Raw genomic sequence first — 17,500 nt, forward strand, 5'->3', positions numbered from 1 at the left:
GCAAGCAGTTAAGACAAGACTGTACAGAGGGCAGGAATTGTGACTGCTTAAGTTGTAGCTTCATGCCGGTCTGCATTAAGTTGTAAATAGCTTGTATTTCATGTCCTGTGAATGTCAATCCACATTATTCTTCAATACTAATAACTTTTCAAGCAGTGTGTAGAGAGGCTCTTGGCTTAGACTAAGTAATTGTGTATACTTTCCATTAGGCAGTCATTGTTACTAAATAGATTAATCTGGCCTCTTTTTATGAATGGATTTTTCTTCATGACCAGCATCGAACGGTCAGTTGAGTGGTGTTTATGTCCTCGAGCCATCCTTTTTGTTTTTTTTTGTATTTGCCTGGGGATTCGAAGTCCTTTAAATATAAACACATCCTTAAGCCTGCAGTTCTTGATCGAACTAAGATTTTCAAGTGTGTTATAATAGTCTGTGACTTTTAGTTTTCTGTAAAAGAAAACTATTGTGCCGGCTTTGTCTATATGCCCGCACTTTTTCTGTCCGCCCTCAGATCTTTAAAACTACTGAGGCTAGAGGGCTGCAAATTTGGTATGTTCATCATCGACCCCCCAATCATCAAACATACCAAATTGCAGCCCCCTAGCCTCAGTAGTTTTTTTTTTTCATTTAAGGATAAAGTTAGCCATAATCGTGCATCTGGCAAAGACATAGGTCAGGCCACCACCCGGTCGTGATTAAAGACTCATGAGCCGCAGCCCATACAGCATTATACCGAGACCACCGAAAGATAGATCCATTTTCGGTGGCCTTGGTTATGCGCTATAGCGGCTGTACAGAAAACTCAACTGCGCCGAAGAAACTTGGCGCATTTTTGACTGTCTTGTTCTCTCTTGTCTTATTCACTGATAAGCCTTTTAATTTAATCCATCTATAATTTCTTCTTAGTTTCTTCCGTCCTTCTTTTTCATCGATCAATCCCAACTACTTTATTTTTTCTCTTTTAGTTCATATCCCTTCATTATTGTACGCGTGTTATGGAAAATAATCACAGGTGGTTTAAGTAAGTGAGCAAAAATCTCCCCTTTTGCCTGAACCGACACCAAACGATGCTTTTCGGATATGCTTTTCTCGTTTGGTTGGTCTTTCGAAATCTAATGCCTGCGACAGCGTGATGCTTTTGAGTCCGATTGCTCGATTCACTTTAATCAGCGGTACACTTAGCCCTCGTTTTATCTCCTGTCATTATCATAATTTCTTCCTAAGATTGAGTTCCCCTTAGTCCCGGGCCTTTTCAGTGTCGACAGTTGCGAGAAGGTTGAGCAAGGGCAACCATCAACAATAAAGAAATGCGCCGAAAAACTTCGGCGCAATCGAGTTTTCTGTACAGCGTATAAGGCTGTATGAAACTCTCAGCCGCGGCCCAGAAACTTTCAGCCACGGCCCGGTGGTGGCCTGTGTTGTTGGCACCTATAGCGGACACGTAAAATAAATCTAATGCTTCGGGCCAGCCCTAGGAGAGCTGTCAATCAGCTCATTGGTCTGATTAAACTAAGGTATACTTAACTTTAACCTATAGCGGTGCCAGACTCACGATTATGGCTAACTTTAATCTTAAATAAAATGAAAACTGCTGAGACTAGAGGGCTGCAATTTGGTATGTTTGATGATTGGAGGGTGGATGATCAACATACCAATTTGCAGCCCTCTAGCCTCAGTAGCTTTTAAGATCTGTGAGCAGGCAGAAAAAGTGCGGACGGACAGACAAATAGCCATCCCAATACGAGTAATTGTCTTTTACAGAAAACTAGAAATTAACACTGCGAGGTCATTTAAGTTTTTCAGAAGAATGATTTTATGGGGTCAATGGAAGTTTGTAGGTCTCGTGGCCTGTGGCAATGGAACCGAAGGCATTCTAAAGGGACTAATCGTGAACTGAACATTGACCAATAGATTAAATTAATCTGATTGGCTCGTCAGAAACCTCGATGAATTGGTCACTGTTTTTGAAACACGGATTGCGTAAAACTTCAGCACCCATTTTTTTTTTTAGTTTTCTGTAAAAGAAAACTATTGTGCCGGCTTGTTCTGTCCGTCCGCACTTTTTTCTGTCCGCACTTTTTCTGTCCGCCCTCAGATCTTAAAAACTACTGGGGTTAGAGCTCTGCAAATTGGTATGTCGATCAGCCACCCTCCTGTCATCAAACATACCAAATTGCAGCCCTCCAGCCTCAGTAATTTTTATTTTATTTAAGGTGAAAGTTAGACAATCGTGAGTCTGGCAACAATATAGGATAGGCCACCACCGGGCCGTGGTTAAAGTTTCATGGGCCGCGGCTTATACAGCATAATACCGAGACCACCGAAGGATAGATCTGTTTTCGGTGGCCTTAATTATACGCTGAGCGGCTGTACAGAAAACTCGATTGCGCCGAAGAAACTTGGGCGCATTGTTTACTTGTTTTTTCTTATCGTTCTAAAAGTTCAGGACGATATTATGTAGTAGCCGAGGTTCAGTCAGGAAGATCTGTATAAGGTAATAATATGAGCATATATTAAGCTTATTATTAACCGTAGTTTTACCTAAGCGAACATTGCTTTCCTAACCGATTTCGTTCAAACTAAACTTGTGATGATTCGTTTTACACCACAAATAGGATTGTCTCCTATCCAACGTGATGCACTTATCAGATCAAGATTCAATATTTACCTCAGTGGATGAAAGGTTTAATACTAAAATAAATTAAAAGGTTTAATTTATTAATATTATTGTGTTCTAGATACACGAAAATCCTACACAGGGAGTATGGGGCCTGTTTCTTTCCGACTGAGTTGGTGAGTCTGAGCACCCGTGCTCGAAGAGCCTCATGTCGAGATTTTGAAATATCTAGATACTGGAACTCTGGTGTATTTTATTTTTGATTAATGTTGTCGTTGTAAGTTTTATTAATTTCAGTAATAGTAGTATTGTTAGTAGTGAAAAACCTTACTTCTGATTTCGATCATAGACAAAAACTCTTGCCAGTTACTGGGTGTTACAATCGTTTATTTGGTTTCTGCGATTTAGTTTCAAACCGCCTCTCACTCTCTCGTACACGCACACACACACACGCACACGCACACACACATACATAACATAACCCATTCACTTACGGGCTGCGCGAACAATGTTTGTGTTCACCGACAACCCTTGCAAATGCGACCGACCGCACTTGATGCCCTTTGCTGTTGATATGGTAAAAGACAGAATATTTACCTGCCCAGCAGTTTAAAACTTCACAATAATAATAATAATAATAATAATAATAATAATAATAATAATAATAATAATAAAATCCGAGAGGACCTGATCTTGTTTGTCCTCCCCCGTGTGACAGTAGGGGAGCATGACATAGCCACCCACCCCCAGCAAACCGGTTTGTCCGGCCCGTGTGCGGGCGGGGTAGGTAGGGGATCGGGAGGGTAGGGGAGACAGTAGCCCGGGGTTCCAGCGCACCAACAAGCGCGTAATAATAATGATAATCAACAGATGCGCAGCTCTGTAAGTCACCAAAAATCGCAGAGCGTTTTTTTTGTTCCGTTCGGTAAACAACCGCGCCGGTGTTACCAACTCGTGATCCTTCTTTTCACGTTCGAGTCGCCTCGTTAAGCGAGTCCTGCATCTCCTCCTGACTATTAAAAGATTCAGATTGCTGTTGTTGCTGTAGTTGTCCTCGTCGTTGTTGGCTGAGAACGTTGCTATGGCAACCTTTGATGCCCTTCCGTCATTAACTATTTAGCTCTCATCATAGATTGAAGTCTGAGAGAGAGAAAGAGAGAGAGAGGGAGAGAAAGAGAGAGAGAGGGGGAGAGAGAGAGATTCCATTAATTTTTATACCATTAATCTACAATTTTAATCCTCGTAATTACAGTAAATTACAAATTTATTTTTTATGAGTTTTCCCCTCCGGGTTTTTTTCGCGCATCGTACTTCTTTTTTTTTTTTTTTTGCGGAAACGTGCGCAATTTCGGAAATGAGGAAAGTCTGCTTATTTTTTTTTTTTATAATTAATGACTCGATATATATACAAAAAAGAGAGTATTATGAGGCAACTGCTATGAAAGACGCTTATTTCCGTTCGTACTAGAAAGTGAAGCGTCGCTTGTGTTATGTCTTCTTTCTTCTTACCCTGGAAAAGATTTCGAGGAAAAAGGGGTTGGGGAATAGAAAGAATAAAGAGGAATAAAGAATAGTGAGGGATGAATAGAATGAAAATATTCGTGGAAAAAGTGGTTGGGGAATAGAGAGAATAGGGAGGAGTAAAGAATGGTGAGCGATGAATAGAATGAAAATATTCGTGGAAAAAGGGGTTGGGGAGTAGAAAGAATAGGGAGGAATCAAGAATGGTGAGCGATGAATAGAATGAAAATATTCGTGGAAAAAGGGTTTGGGGAATAGAGAGAATAGGGAGAAGTAAAGAATGGTGAGCGATGAATAGAATGAAAATATTCGTGGAAAAAGGGGTTGGGGAGTAGAAAGAATAGGGAGGAATCAAGAATGGTGAGCGATGAATAGAATGAAAATATTCGTGGAAAAAGGGGTTGGGGAGTAGAAAGAATAGGGAGGAAACAAGAATGATGCGGGATGAATAGAATGAAAATATTTCGCGGAAAAAAGGGTTGGGGAGTTTGGGAATAGAGAGGATAGGGAGGAATAAAGAATGGTGAGGGATGAATAGAATGAACATATTTCGTGGAAAAAAGGGTTGGGGAGTTGGGGAATAGAGAGAATAGGGAGGAATCAAGAATGATGAGGGATGAATAGAATGAACATATTTCGTGGAAAAAAGGGTTGGGGAATTGGGGAATAGAGAGAATGGGGAGGAATAAAGAATGGTGAGGGATGAATAGAACGAAAATATTTCACGGAAAAAGGGGTTGGGGAATAGAAAGAATAAAGAGGAATAAAGAATGGTGAGGGATGAATAGAATGAAAATAGTTCGTGGAAAAAGGGTTTGGGGAGTGGAAAGAATAAGAAGGGATGAAGAATGGTGAGGTATGAATAGAATGAAAACATTTCGTGGAAAAGGAGTTGGGGAATAGAAAGAATAGGGAGGAATAAAGAATGATAAGGGATGAATAGAATGAAAATATTTCGTTGAAAAAGGGGTTGGGGAATAGGAAGAGTAGGGAGAAATAAAGAATGGTGAGGGATGAATAGAGTGGAAATATTTCGTGGAAAAAGGAGTTGGGGAATAGAGAGAATAGGGAAGAATACAGAATGGTGAGCTGTGAATAGAATAAAGAGGGAAAGAGTTGAACAAAGGTAGACGGGTGAAGAGAGAGAAATAGGAGGCATGAAGAAAAATATAGGAATAAATAGAAAGAATAGGAAGCAGTGCAAAGGAAGACATAGGAAAGGTTAAGAAAAAGGTGAATGGTGAAGGGGACGAAAGGGGAGTTATGAAAAATAATGTGGAGAGGTTAAAAGGATAAAAAGTAAGAACGAAGGGAAGAGGGGGCAAAGGTGAAGAGAACATGAGAGGGGCGAAGAAATGAGAGATAAAGAACCGGAGAGAAAGGAAAGAAAACCCCGACTATAGAAATGTGAAAGGTGAAGGCGATGATAATGAAGGAATGAAAAAGCAGAAAGTGAATGGTATTGAGCAAGAAAGGTGCAGGGCGTAGAGATGAAAGGGAAGTGGTGAAGAGGGAGAAAATAGAAAGAAACGGCAGAAAAACAAAGAGGATGCGAGAAAAGAACTGAATGAGAGGAATAGAGAGGTGGAAGGATATCGAGAAACCGCACATAGCGAAGAGAAGATAGGGTGGTTTATATATATATATATATATATATATATATATATATATATATATATATATATATATATATATATATATATATATATATATATATATATATATATATATATATATATATATATATATATATATATATATATATATATAAGAGGAGGACAAATCAGAGGGCTAAGAAGGTAAAATAATGTTGAGACAAATGTAAATTGGAGTGAATAGTAAAGGAAAGATATTGAGTAGGTTTCATTTAAGGCAGCTGTTGCTGTTCTTCTGGTAAATATGAATGCCGAAAAACACTTGTTTTTTGTAAGCAGTATTTCTTCTTATTTTGCGGCCACAGATCTTGATCGATGCCCAATATGAGATACACTGGTCGGCCGTTCAAGGTCACAGATATATATTAACAAGCAAAATTGAGGGCATATCAGTATCATGAATTTTGTTTATTGCTGGGTAACTTTTAACACAACTTGCATCACTTGGCAGTTACGTGACTGGTGCTCTGAAGTGTGTCGACAAAATGATAATCGGCTGATAATAAGTGACTCTCCCAGAAAGCTTTGGCGGTACTATTAAAATAAACGGTTACATGAAGAACCTCGTAACGTTACAGTCCATTCAGAAAGACGGAGCTTTGAGATGATAATTATGGCTTTCGATTTATATGGATTTTTAAATTACATATTTCTGGGAAAATAAATGCAAGGAGATAGGGTTTGATAATACTAATATTTTTCTATGAATATTTACTGTCACTGCGGTACACAATTGCTAGATTTACAGTTGTTTCATTATTGTTGTTGCTGTTGTGTTTGTGATTCTCGATGCTTGCTGGTGTTGTTTTCTTTTGTCGCAGCTTTTGTTGTTGTTATTCCACCTGTGATAGTCTGCTCTGAGTGAATGTTAGTTGCAATACGTGATAGCATTAAGATTTTTGGTCTTAATCGCTGACGTTTCGGAATGCACTGAGAAAAATGTTAAAAGATGACGGTATTACTACTAAGTGAAAGGCTGTACAGTTCAGTCAGCTTTTATTCAAATTAAAAGTAGTTTGGTCTCTCTTTGTATAGTAATTATAAGAGGATTTGTGTCGTCAGTTCAGGATACAGTTCCGTAGACATTTATTACAACAAAATGACAGTGTGTGGAATGGTTAAACCTAAAGAAACAATGAGGTTTTCAATATACTTCATACAGGCTCAGTGAAAGGCAATGATCAGTATTCCGCAAGGAAAATCTGCACATATAAAAAGGATGCTATGGAAGGAATAAGATTCATCATACATTGACGTTCAAAGTTTTTTTTTAAATGCATCTTCTAAAACCCTCGTTTTTCATTTACTTATGTTTTAAGAAAGTTTCGAAATATTAATTTAAACTATAGCAATATGCACGTTTTTAGTTTTCTGTAACAGAAACTATTGTGACTGCTTTGTCTGTCCATAAGCACTTTTTCTGTCAGCAGATCTTAAAAACTACTATGGCTAGAGGGCTGCAAATTGTTATGTTGATCATCCAGGCTCTATTCATCAAACATACCAAATTGCAACCCTCTAACCTCAGTACTTTTTATTTTATTTAAGATTAAAGTTAGCCAAAATCGCACTTCTGGCACCGATATAGGTACCAAGAACACAGGCCACCACCGGACCGTGGCTGAGTATCATGGACCGCGGCTGAAAGTTTCATACAGCATTATACGTTGTACAGAAAACTCGATTGCGCGGAAGAAACTTCGGCGCGTTTTACTTGTTTGTACAGACATTACATACACGCGCGCAAACACACAAACAAACAAACAAACGTAACTCACTTTCCAATTACACGTAGCACGTTCTTACAGTATAGGCGCTGGCACTGAACAACAGAAAAAGGCTAACTAAAAGTTTTCAGGTCCCTTTATTTCTAGGCAATGATCCCTCCTCCTAACTTCGAATAAGCAGTTATCTCCGTCTAACTTCCAACAGATAGTTATTAGCCACCTAGCGAATTCAGCTACTCAGGAAACTTTCAGTTGTTTGTTAGAGAACTTTTCGAGTTAATTGGTTACACAAAGAAAAAAAAAAGGAAGGGGCTGACGAGATAAGAAGAGGCTCAATTTCTTGACTGTAGCTGAAAAGAAAGCGTGGATGGGAGGAAATTAACTTCTTTGTGTGAAATAGATGATGTTATAGTTATAATTTAAAGGGCAAGGCAAATGTTATTATAACTTCTCTTCTTTTAGGAGGGAGATCTATCGCTTCCTCACTGGTCAAGCCTCCTATTATCATCCTCTTTTTCCCCTTTTCGCGCTTTCTTCGGACCAAGCCTGGAAAAAGGCATCAAGTTACTAGTCCCAATATAGCCCTCTAAAAAAAAGGTAAGTAAAAACGTGCTGTTTCTCATGATGTGCGGTTGCGGGCTCTCGCCTTTGTGTGGTCGCACTCCGAAACTGCTCCCGCTCTCTCTTCAGACTTCGAAAAACAGGAGAATTTTGGGGCCGGGGAAAACCGCTTTCGTGATGGCTCGTTTCGACGACTTGAATGCACACGGAGTACTGTTTACTTTGCAAACAACGGAGGCAAACACCATTTTCGCTCGTTTTCACTTGATCTTTCCTTTCGATTCGGAAATCCATCCTCCTTCCGGGCTAAAAGAGGCGGTTTTGGGTTTTATCAGGTGCCCCGCTGCCATGTTTTGGGTTTATTTCTGGCAAATGCGAAAGCTCCCGATAACATTCAATCCCCTCTCGCAGGAACCTTCAAGTGGCGCAAGCTGGAGAATAAACAACGTTCAAAGGCCTCCTTTATGATTCCATTTGGAGGACGCGCAGTGTACCGTCCTTCATCGTTTTTCATTATTCTTTGTCTTAAATAATTTTGAAACTAGGAGGCAAACTGGTCGATTGTGATCACGATTATGCAAGCTTAGGATTGACTGCATTTTGAGGGTATCAGTAAGTATTGATATTCCCAGTAGAATGGTAGTGTCATCTTTGTAGCGTCCTTTCTGCCCCTAGTTCCAATCCCTTTCATTCCTATTGATATACCCTCGTTCATATTATCTTTCTTCCATCTTACTTTCCACCCTGTCCTAACAATTGTTTCATAGTGCAGCTGCGGGGTTGTCTTTCTGTTACACCTTTGAAACCACCTTTATTCTCAATTTCTCTTTCAGGGCTGAATGACCTCACAGGTCCCAGCCCTTGGCCTTTGGCCTAAATTTTATATTCCAGTTCCAAGTACTGTTACCCTTCATCAGCTATCTTAGCTTAATAATCTCAACCCAACCTAGTATAAGCGACCTCGCCTAGTAGAAGGTTCCTCCCAAAAATCGCCATTACCACGGAAGTGCGATAAACCGAGGGTTTAAGATTTCTTAAACCGATGATATTAGTAGAGAAATAACTCCCATCTTCATTAGGGGCCTCAAAAGCAAGCATATCAATTACAGTAATAGGAAGTATACTATTACTAAGTAAGTGGTATCTAATAAAAAAAAGTTAACTACACTTTTCAAGTTAACGAGAGACCGCGAGGGGTATGATCTGTGCTCACATTTATTTTATCCCGTCTGGTGCTTGGTTTATTTTCCTTTAAAGTAACGATTATACACCAACGGCATATGTGTCTGTTATTACTTTGATTCGGGTTAAAAGAATTTAACCTCTTCATCTCTAAACGTCAAATTGCTAATATCTTTAAAAGTTCAACAGCGGACTGAATGTGAATATTGCCTGAACACAGTTACACTTCCTGCATACTTTCTATAGCTGAGTGGGATCTCACTGAATTTTCTGGTCATAGATTATTACTTTGTAAACGTACGTACAAAGAATATTCTTCGGAGCCATTAAAATTTGTCTGAGTTTCTTGAGAATTCTGTTGAACATTGAAATATTGAGAGTGTATTGTTCATATTCTGCTTGCTGGTTTACCAACTTCATACGAATTTCCCTTCTTTTACAAAACAGGATCCTGAAAAAGGGAAAAATTCTCAAGCTAAAAGGAAAGGTCTGAACGTTGTTTATCCACCAGCGTTGGCCACTTGAAGGTTCCAGCGGAAGAGGAAGGAATGTTATCGGTGGCTTTCGCATTCTCCAAAACAAAAAAAAAAAAATTAGAAATAAAAGAAACAGTAAAAAATGCGCGGAAGTTTCTTCGGCGCAATCGAGTTTTCTGTGCAGCGTATAATCAAGGCCACCGAAAATAGATCTATCTTTCGTTGGTCTCGGTGTACATAATGCTGTATGAACCGCGGCCCACGAATCTTTAACCACGACCCGGTGGTGGCCTATCCCATATCGTTGCCAGAAGCACGATTATGGCTAACTTTAACCTAAAATGAAATAAAAACAGTAATACTGAGGCTAGGGGGCTGCTATTTGGTATGTTTGATGATTGGAGGGTGTATGATCAACATACCAATTTACAGCCCTCTAGTCTCAGTAGTTTTTAAGATCTGAGGGCGGACAGAAAAAAGGGCGGACAGAATAAAGTACGGACGGACAGACAAAGCCGGCACAATAGCTTTCTCTTACAGAAAACTACAAAAGCAAATCTGTGATGCAATCCGCCAACAGCGCTGTTATTGTGCAAACATGAGGGATTTTTCAGGTTATCGAAAGAAAGCGAAGAAAAGAAGATGATGACGATGTTTGCTATCGTCGCTTAAGTGAAGTGCTCGAGATGAGGTTTTCATTTCGGAAATTATCTTCTTCTTCTTGAAGAGGGAGAAACACGAAGGATCTACTAAGCCGCCTTCATGTATTCCATTCTTTCTCGCTTCCCGAGAGAAGGATGGTAGAAGATGGCACGTTTCTTTGAAAGAAGGCAGCCCAAATTTTCATTTTAATCTGAGATTTCGTCCGTTCTTTGATGTTATTGCTAAAAGTTTCCTTATGCAGCTACCCTCGCTGTCTTTGAAATTAAATGGTGAGGTAATTTGAAGTTAGAAGGATGATCCTTGATAGGATGCAGTGGAGTTCCGAGACATATTATCGCTACTTAGACTTTTACCTGGACTTTTTAATTGTTTGATGTCATTCTATGGGTGCAAGTACGGTGCAAGACTTTTGTACGGTCCTGTTTCAGTTATGTGATATTTAGTCGCATTTTTAAATGTGATATTTCGTGTTTAATTTGTTAGTGAATGATGTTCTTAAAGCGAGTATATATGTATTTAAAAGCATAAGTATACACGCACACGCGCGCACACACACATATATGTGTGTGTATATGTGTGCGTGCGTGTATACTTATGCTTTTAAATATACGTATACTCGCTTTAAGAACATCACTTATTTTTATGCATATATATATATATATATATATATATATATATATATATATATATATATATATATATATATATATATATATATATATATATATACATATATATATATATGTGTGTGTGTGTGTGTGTGTGTTTATGTATGTATGTATGTATGTGTGCATGTATGTTACAAAATACTGTATATAACATAGGTGGTAAACACCGTCACCTGCTCATTTTCTCTCTTAAAAAAAAAAAGACCAGATTTCCTCTGCTCCTCGGGTTTACTAAAACCAGACGAACGTATCTTTCTAAAGGCTTGTAAAATTGTCCCAAATCGGGCCATTCAAGTCCTGCTGGATTGAGCGTAATTTCTGAGAAGAAAATTGGTCCCCAGTCAGCAGTGGATCCAATTGTCTGCCTCCCTCACTCCACTCTCTGACATTTCTAAGGCATCTGCTTGGATTCTTGCATGGAAATGAATTGCTGAAAGTAAATAAAAAAAAAAGATGTTATTAAAGGGACATAAAATGACTTGTTCCAGGGAAAACCCTCTCCCACTGATCGCCAAAATGTATTTGTTGATTAAGAACCAGAAACGATTGTTCAATTTTCTCATATCACTAGGAAAATTATTCTTAAAGCGGGGTTCGAAGAGTTAAAGGCATTAAGTTCTTGGAACGCGAATGAAAGGACACTTATTTTACGAAGGATGAATAGAAGTCGACTTAACGGGATTTAGCTGCTAAGAAGAAGAAGAAGAAGAAGAAGAAGAAGAAGAAGAAGAAGAAGAGTATATTAATTTTGGGGAGCTGTGACGATTGAAAGGAGAGAGAGGAGATTAATTGGAAAGGATCTGGATGTCGAGACGTGAATAGTGTCATTCCTAATTTCGTGATGATTTTTTGGGAGTCATTTTCTGAATTTAAGAATCCTCGAGACGTGCAGGAAAATTTCCCAGCGGTTCTATTTTGGCTGTTCTCTATTTTTTTTTTTTTTTTAAGTTTTCCAAAGATTTTTGTGACTCATATATAAATGCTTTAAAGACATCTTTAATTAAGCGCCACTCCTTTTTCATTCAGAAAGTTCTCTGCTAAGAAATATTTCACTGTTAGGATGAATATAGACTAAGGAAACGAAGATGGACATTGAAAATGGTCAGCCGGGATTGTGGTTCAAACCGCTGTCTGAGTATGGAAGCTTGCAATGGGTTCTGAATGGTTTCGTTACGATAAGTTATACCCAAGGTCCTTTAAATATACAGTGTACTTAAAGGACCTTGGTTATACCAATACTCAATTATCCCGGACGCATTTTCCCGAAATGTAATCGAGAACCGGGACCTTTCCCTCGAAAAAGTGGGACGCCATATCTTAAAAACTAAACATATATTTTATTGAAAACAATCTCATTATGTTTCCCACACCCAAATTACTTGGAAGCTATTAATTTAACCTAACCTAACCCAACCTAACCTACTAACCTAACTTGACGTAACCTATCCTAACCTAACCTAACCCAACCTAACCTACTAACCTAACTTGACCTAACCTATCCCAACCTAACCTAGGGGCATGGCAAAAAAAACCGGGGCTGGTGCAATACTAGCATACATCTCAGGAATTGGCATCCCGGACGAGCACCCGTCCTACAATTATAATGAATGCCCATAAAGTTATAAAACTATTTTCATAATTGTACACCTTTCATTCTCCCAAGAATTGCAGAATATGTTCAACTGTAAGACGTATTAGCTTCTTAATCTTTACCTTACCTCTTAGGGAATGTTGTCATGGTAACCTTTATATAAATAGGAAATTGTTGACGTAGGGAGAAAATCACTATTCAGCAATATCCAGAAATGCATTATTTAAAGGCATGACGGTTGTTTTTAGGTTTGCAATAAATATAGTCCCTCTCTCTTTGCGCATGCGTTTTTTTTCAAGTTGTTGATAGCCGCTCGATTTGGGAATGAAGAGATTATATATATATGTATATATATATATATATATATATATATATATATATATATATATATATATATATATATCTATATATATCTATATATATATATATATATATATGTATAGAGAGAGAGAGAGAGAGAGAGAGAGAGAGAGAGAGAGAGAGAGAGAGAGAGATATTACTCCCCTTTCCGAGTTAGTCGTTCAAATACCGAGTGAAACGATTTACATTTTGAAATGTAAATATTGTGAACCTCACCCTCGTGTAATTTTCCTATCGGTCATGGGTTTGTAAATCATTGCTGGCAGGCGGGCAAACACCCCTTCAGGAATCTTATTGCTTCTGCAGTTCCTCCAGGATGTTTTGTGAGGGCCTCCCGAAAAAGGGCTGGAATTTAACGATCCCTAGAAAAACGCCACAGTTGATTTCACTGGCAACTGGCTGAGAACTCTTATCATAAGTGCACGTGTAAGAGAAAGCTTAAGGTAGGGTTTGTGATTCATTATGATAGCCCTTTGCCCTCTGTCACTGTTGTCGAATGAACACCATATACCATGGGCACCAGAGTAGACGAGAAACAAAGAGGAAAAATTGATAAGTATCAAGACCTGAAAATCGGAATAAGAAGGAAGTGGGATATGCCAGTGGAAATTGTACCCATAATCATAGGAACACTAGGCACGATCCCAAGTTCCCTGAAAAGGAATCTGGAAAAACTAGATGCCGAAGTGGCTCCAGGACTCATGCAGAAGTGTGCTACTAGAAACAGCGCACTTAGTGAGAAAAGTGATGGACTCCTAATAGGATGACTGATAGACAAAAAAATAAAAATAATAATAATAAAAATTTAATTGTGATGCAAACAAATGAGATGATTGCTTTGAATTTCAGATATATTGCTTAGTTGTTCTTGAGGCTTAATAAAATGATAGTTGGTTACTCTAAGATGATGTCATCCCCACCTTTTTCTAGACAGAAATATTTGGATCTTGATTATTTTCAGTTCTGTTTACTAATTTGTTTGTTTACTTTTTCTTTTTTAATAAGTGATCTCGCCTGTCTGTGTTTCCTACTTACCTTCTGTTATTTTTTTTTTCAATGCACACCATATCCTTTGGAATCTTGAATTTCAAGGCAATGGCCCTTGTGGGCTTTTTACGCAATAGGGTTCGCCTTCTGAATAATAATAATAATAATAATAATAATAATAATAATAATAATAATAATAATAATAATAATAATAATAATAATAATAATAATAATAAATGTTTGAAAATCATAAATGAATGCTTTCAGTAAAGCACAACAGGCACAGTCTTTTAGTTGCCATCTTGTAGATGCAAGTTTCCTCAGAGTGAGAGTGAGAGAGTGAGAGGCAATAAGCAAACAAAAAGCCTTGTAATGGAGCAGCAGATGACCTCTCAAGATTTTTTGGCAACTTGTGACGTATGAGAAAGAGAAAGACTTACAATCGATGTTCATTATGAGCATCATTAACTTGCATAGCGTTCCTCACTAGAATATTAGTTTGTGTAAGGAGTTGAAATTCTGCTGTCATTTTTCTGTCGGGCATATATTCTTGAAGTATTCGACAGATATAATAACAGTCTGCATATCTGAGTTTCTTTGGCTTCTGTTTGGATCCTGTTATGATTAGTTTTTTCGTTAGAATCGGTTTTGGATGTAAACACGAAGTTCCGTATTAGTTTGTTATCTGTTTATGCACATTTAGTGGTCTAAAATGATATATTTATTATGCATTCGAAATGTATAAATGTAAATTCTGGATCTATTTATATGTTAGCTTGATGCATTTTGCTCAAGTTCATTTAACCTTGTTGATTTGATTGATTTTTGGGTCTTTATTGTGACATATCTCTGAATGAACTTTTTTTTATTTATTATTATTATTATTATTTTTTTTTTTTTTGTAGATTTGAAATGTATTGCTTCACGTAAGAATTTTCGTGTGGTGTTCTCACTGATGACTTATTGAAGATATTATTGAGACTAGCATTGCTTGATTTCAAATTAATACTAGAATTATTTCTCTCTCTCTCTCTCTCTCTCTCTCTCTCTCTCTCTCTCTCTCTCTCTCTCTCTCTCTCTCTCTCTCTCTCTCTTTTACGCCCATTGTTCTATACGGAATTTGGAAAAATATTGAATTATTTCGGGGCTTGCAAATGAAACTGTAACTTTTGTTCTTTTTAATTTGATAATTAATCTATTGCTATTGTCATAGCACCATTCTATTTCTGTTTAGAAAGAAAGTTTGTTAAATCACCCGTGAGGGAGATTATCCCAATTTACCGTGTCGGCTCTTGAATAATTATTCGGGCTTTGCGACCCCAAGGTGATAATTGGTTGCAATTATGATAATTGGGACCTTCAAAGAATTTATGCTATAAGAGAGGCATGCTGGCCTTGATGATAATTTGATGGGAGGACGTAGGAAGTGAGAGAGAGAGAGTGACATAACTGGTTTCCTCCACTTAACTCTCATTAGTACTGATGGACCGATGCAAGAAATTACAGTCAGTATGTGTTTAGAAGACAATCAGGTTCTTGCCGCTTTGGTTTTTGAAAATTGCTTCTTATAGTGTTGGTAAAATTGTTCACATTGATTTCGGGGCTGCTGTGAACCGACCAGTAGGAAACTGTGTTTAAATTTCTTAATGTAATCGCTGGAAGGTATGTATAGTCTACGCAACCTCGTAAGCGACCGGCTGCAGAGGATAGTGATTTTCTGAAGACGAAGACACCTCTGTAAGAACCACTACTCTGTTTAGTTTTATTTATTTTACTGAAAAGATCTTTGTTTGGCATTGAAAAGTAAATTTAGGCAGTATAGATCTCGTTGTTATTCCGATGCAAGAGGGGAAAAAAAGGATTAAGAATGGGCAGTGGTACTCTGTTAATACCTGCCCTGCCCTGCCATTCTAGAGACAGTGCCGTAGGACTGGTTGCGTTTAGTCCAGAGCTAGTGACATGACTGCTAGTCCTCAAAAGACTCTTGATATAACTCTCATTACATGTATTTACTCTACATTTTGTAGAAATAACCTGAGGTCAGTCTTTGAGATTTAGAATGGATAAATGAGGGGCGTAAGCTAATGTCTTGAGTATTTAAATATTCACCGAGCACCAGCAATGCTCTTCGTAATTCAGAGTATTTAAGAAAACTTTTTGAGAGCATTAGAAAAGGCTCCATTCAACGCTGAGAAAAGTCTAGGCATTGTTCATAGGTTTCCCTAAGCCTGAATTTACGGTGCTATTGGTGCCATCTACTTCACATATTGTGGGTATATTGTGTCATACCCTTTTTTTGGAAAATCGGTTTCCTGTCGGATTTCAGCAGCATTTACAGACTAATGTTTCAACAACAAAGCTCCAAGCTATTCTGCAGTTGTTTCCCAACAAAATTTTTGATCCAGATCAGAGGACTTCAGTTTTTCGATGAGCTTTATATCTAGAAGAAACAAGTACTTAGTGCTTAATATTTAAGAGTCGTTAGATAATGTTTTTCATCTTCATTTCGTAGTGGTCTAGTCTTGAATTTTGCGTGAGACTGTGGAACTGTTTTGTTGATGCTCAGAGGTTTAAGAAAGACCGCAGGATTCTCTTCCTTTGCATGACTATTTTGAGATGCTGACTGTTTGTTGTTTATCAGATGGGTATGCACCTTTGTTTTTGCTCTAATGTTTTTTTTATGGAGTTGTTATTGATAACTTGCCTTCAGATGCACAGAACATGTGATCAGTAATAATGATAGAAAAATTTAAAGTGTAACTTTTGAGGCATTTTGATTATGCCCAGTGGAGTTGGGTAGTGCCCTACCGTTTTCTCTAGATCTGTACCTCTGCATAGTGTTTTGCACTTACACTCTTTAAGTTTGACTTGAAATAAACCATGTCTTCACTTTCATGTTAATGTTGAAAACAAATTGATAATATTCAAGAGTCTCGTCAGATTCATTCAGCATAATGGGTAAGACGAAACTTTTTCGTCCATAAAGTGAATAATCACATATCAAAAGGCTTTCGCCATTACTCGCTTTGCTTGATTGGCTATCTTTCCTTCTTCGTTTGTCTGTCATTCTTTATCACGATGTTTTCATCTCTTTATTTACTCATTTGCATTTCAGGTCATTCTTTGTCTCAGGTGTGTTTAAAAATGCATGAGGTATTTAATACGTCTTCTCCTGGACCACGGAAAAAAGAGATTAAATCGAAGCAGGAAGACGAGATTAGCTGATCGAACTCTAAAAGAGAACAAGTATTAGTCGTGGACCAAATTGCGTTTAGTCTTACGCGACGATGCCCTAAAAGAAAAACAAAAAAAGAAAACAACAAACTAGCAAGAGTTGAATGAAGTATTCGGCGTCAGTGTGACTTGTTTGTTTTCGCTCAGACTGTTCAACTTCGTTTATTTGGTATACTGAGGATATTCTTTGTTTGTCCTACGTCTCTGCCTGATATTTTGTTTGCAGCGTTGGTGGTTGATGGTGATGATTTTTCACAT

Source organism: Macrobrachium rosenbergii, chromosome 11, assembly GCF_040412425.1.
Source record: "Macrobrachium rosenbergii isolate ZJJX-2024 chromosome 11, ASM4041242v1, whole genome shotgun sequence".
Lineage (NCBI taxonomy): Eukaryota > Metazoa > Arthropoda > Malacostraca > Decapoda > Palaemonidae > Macrobrachium > Macrobrachium rosenbergii.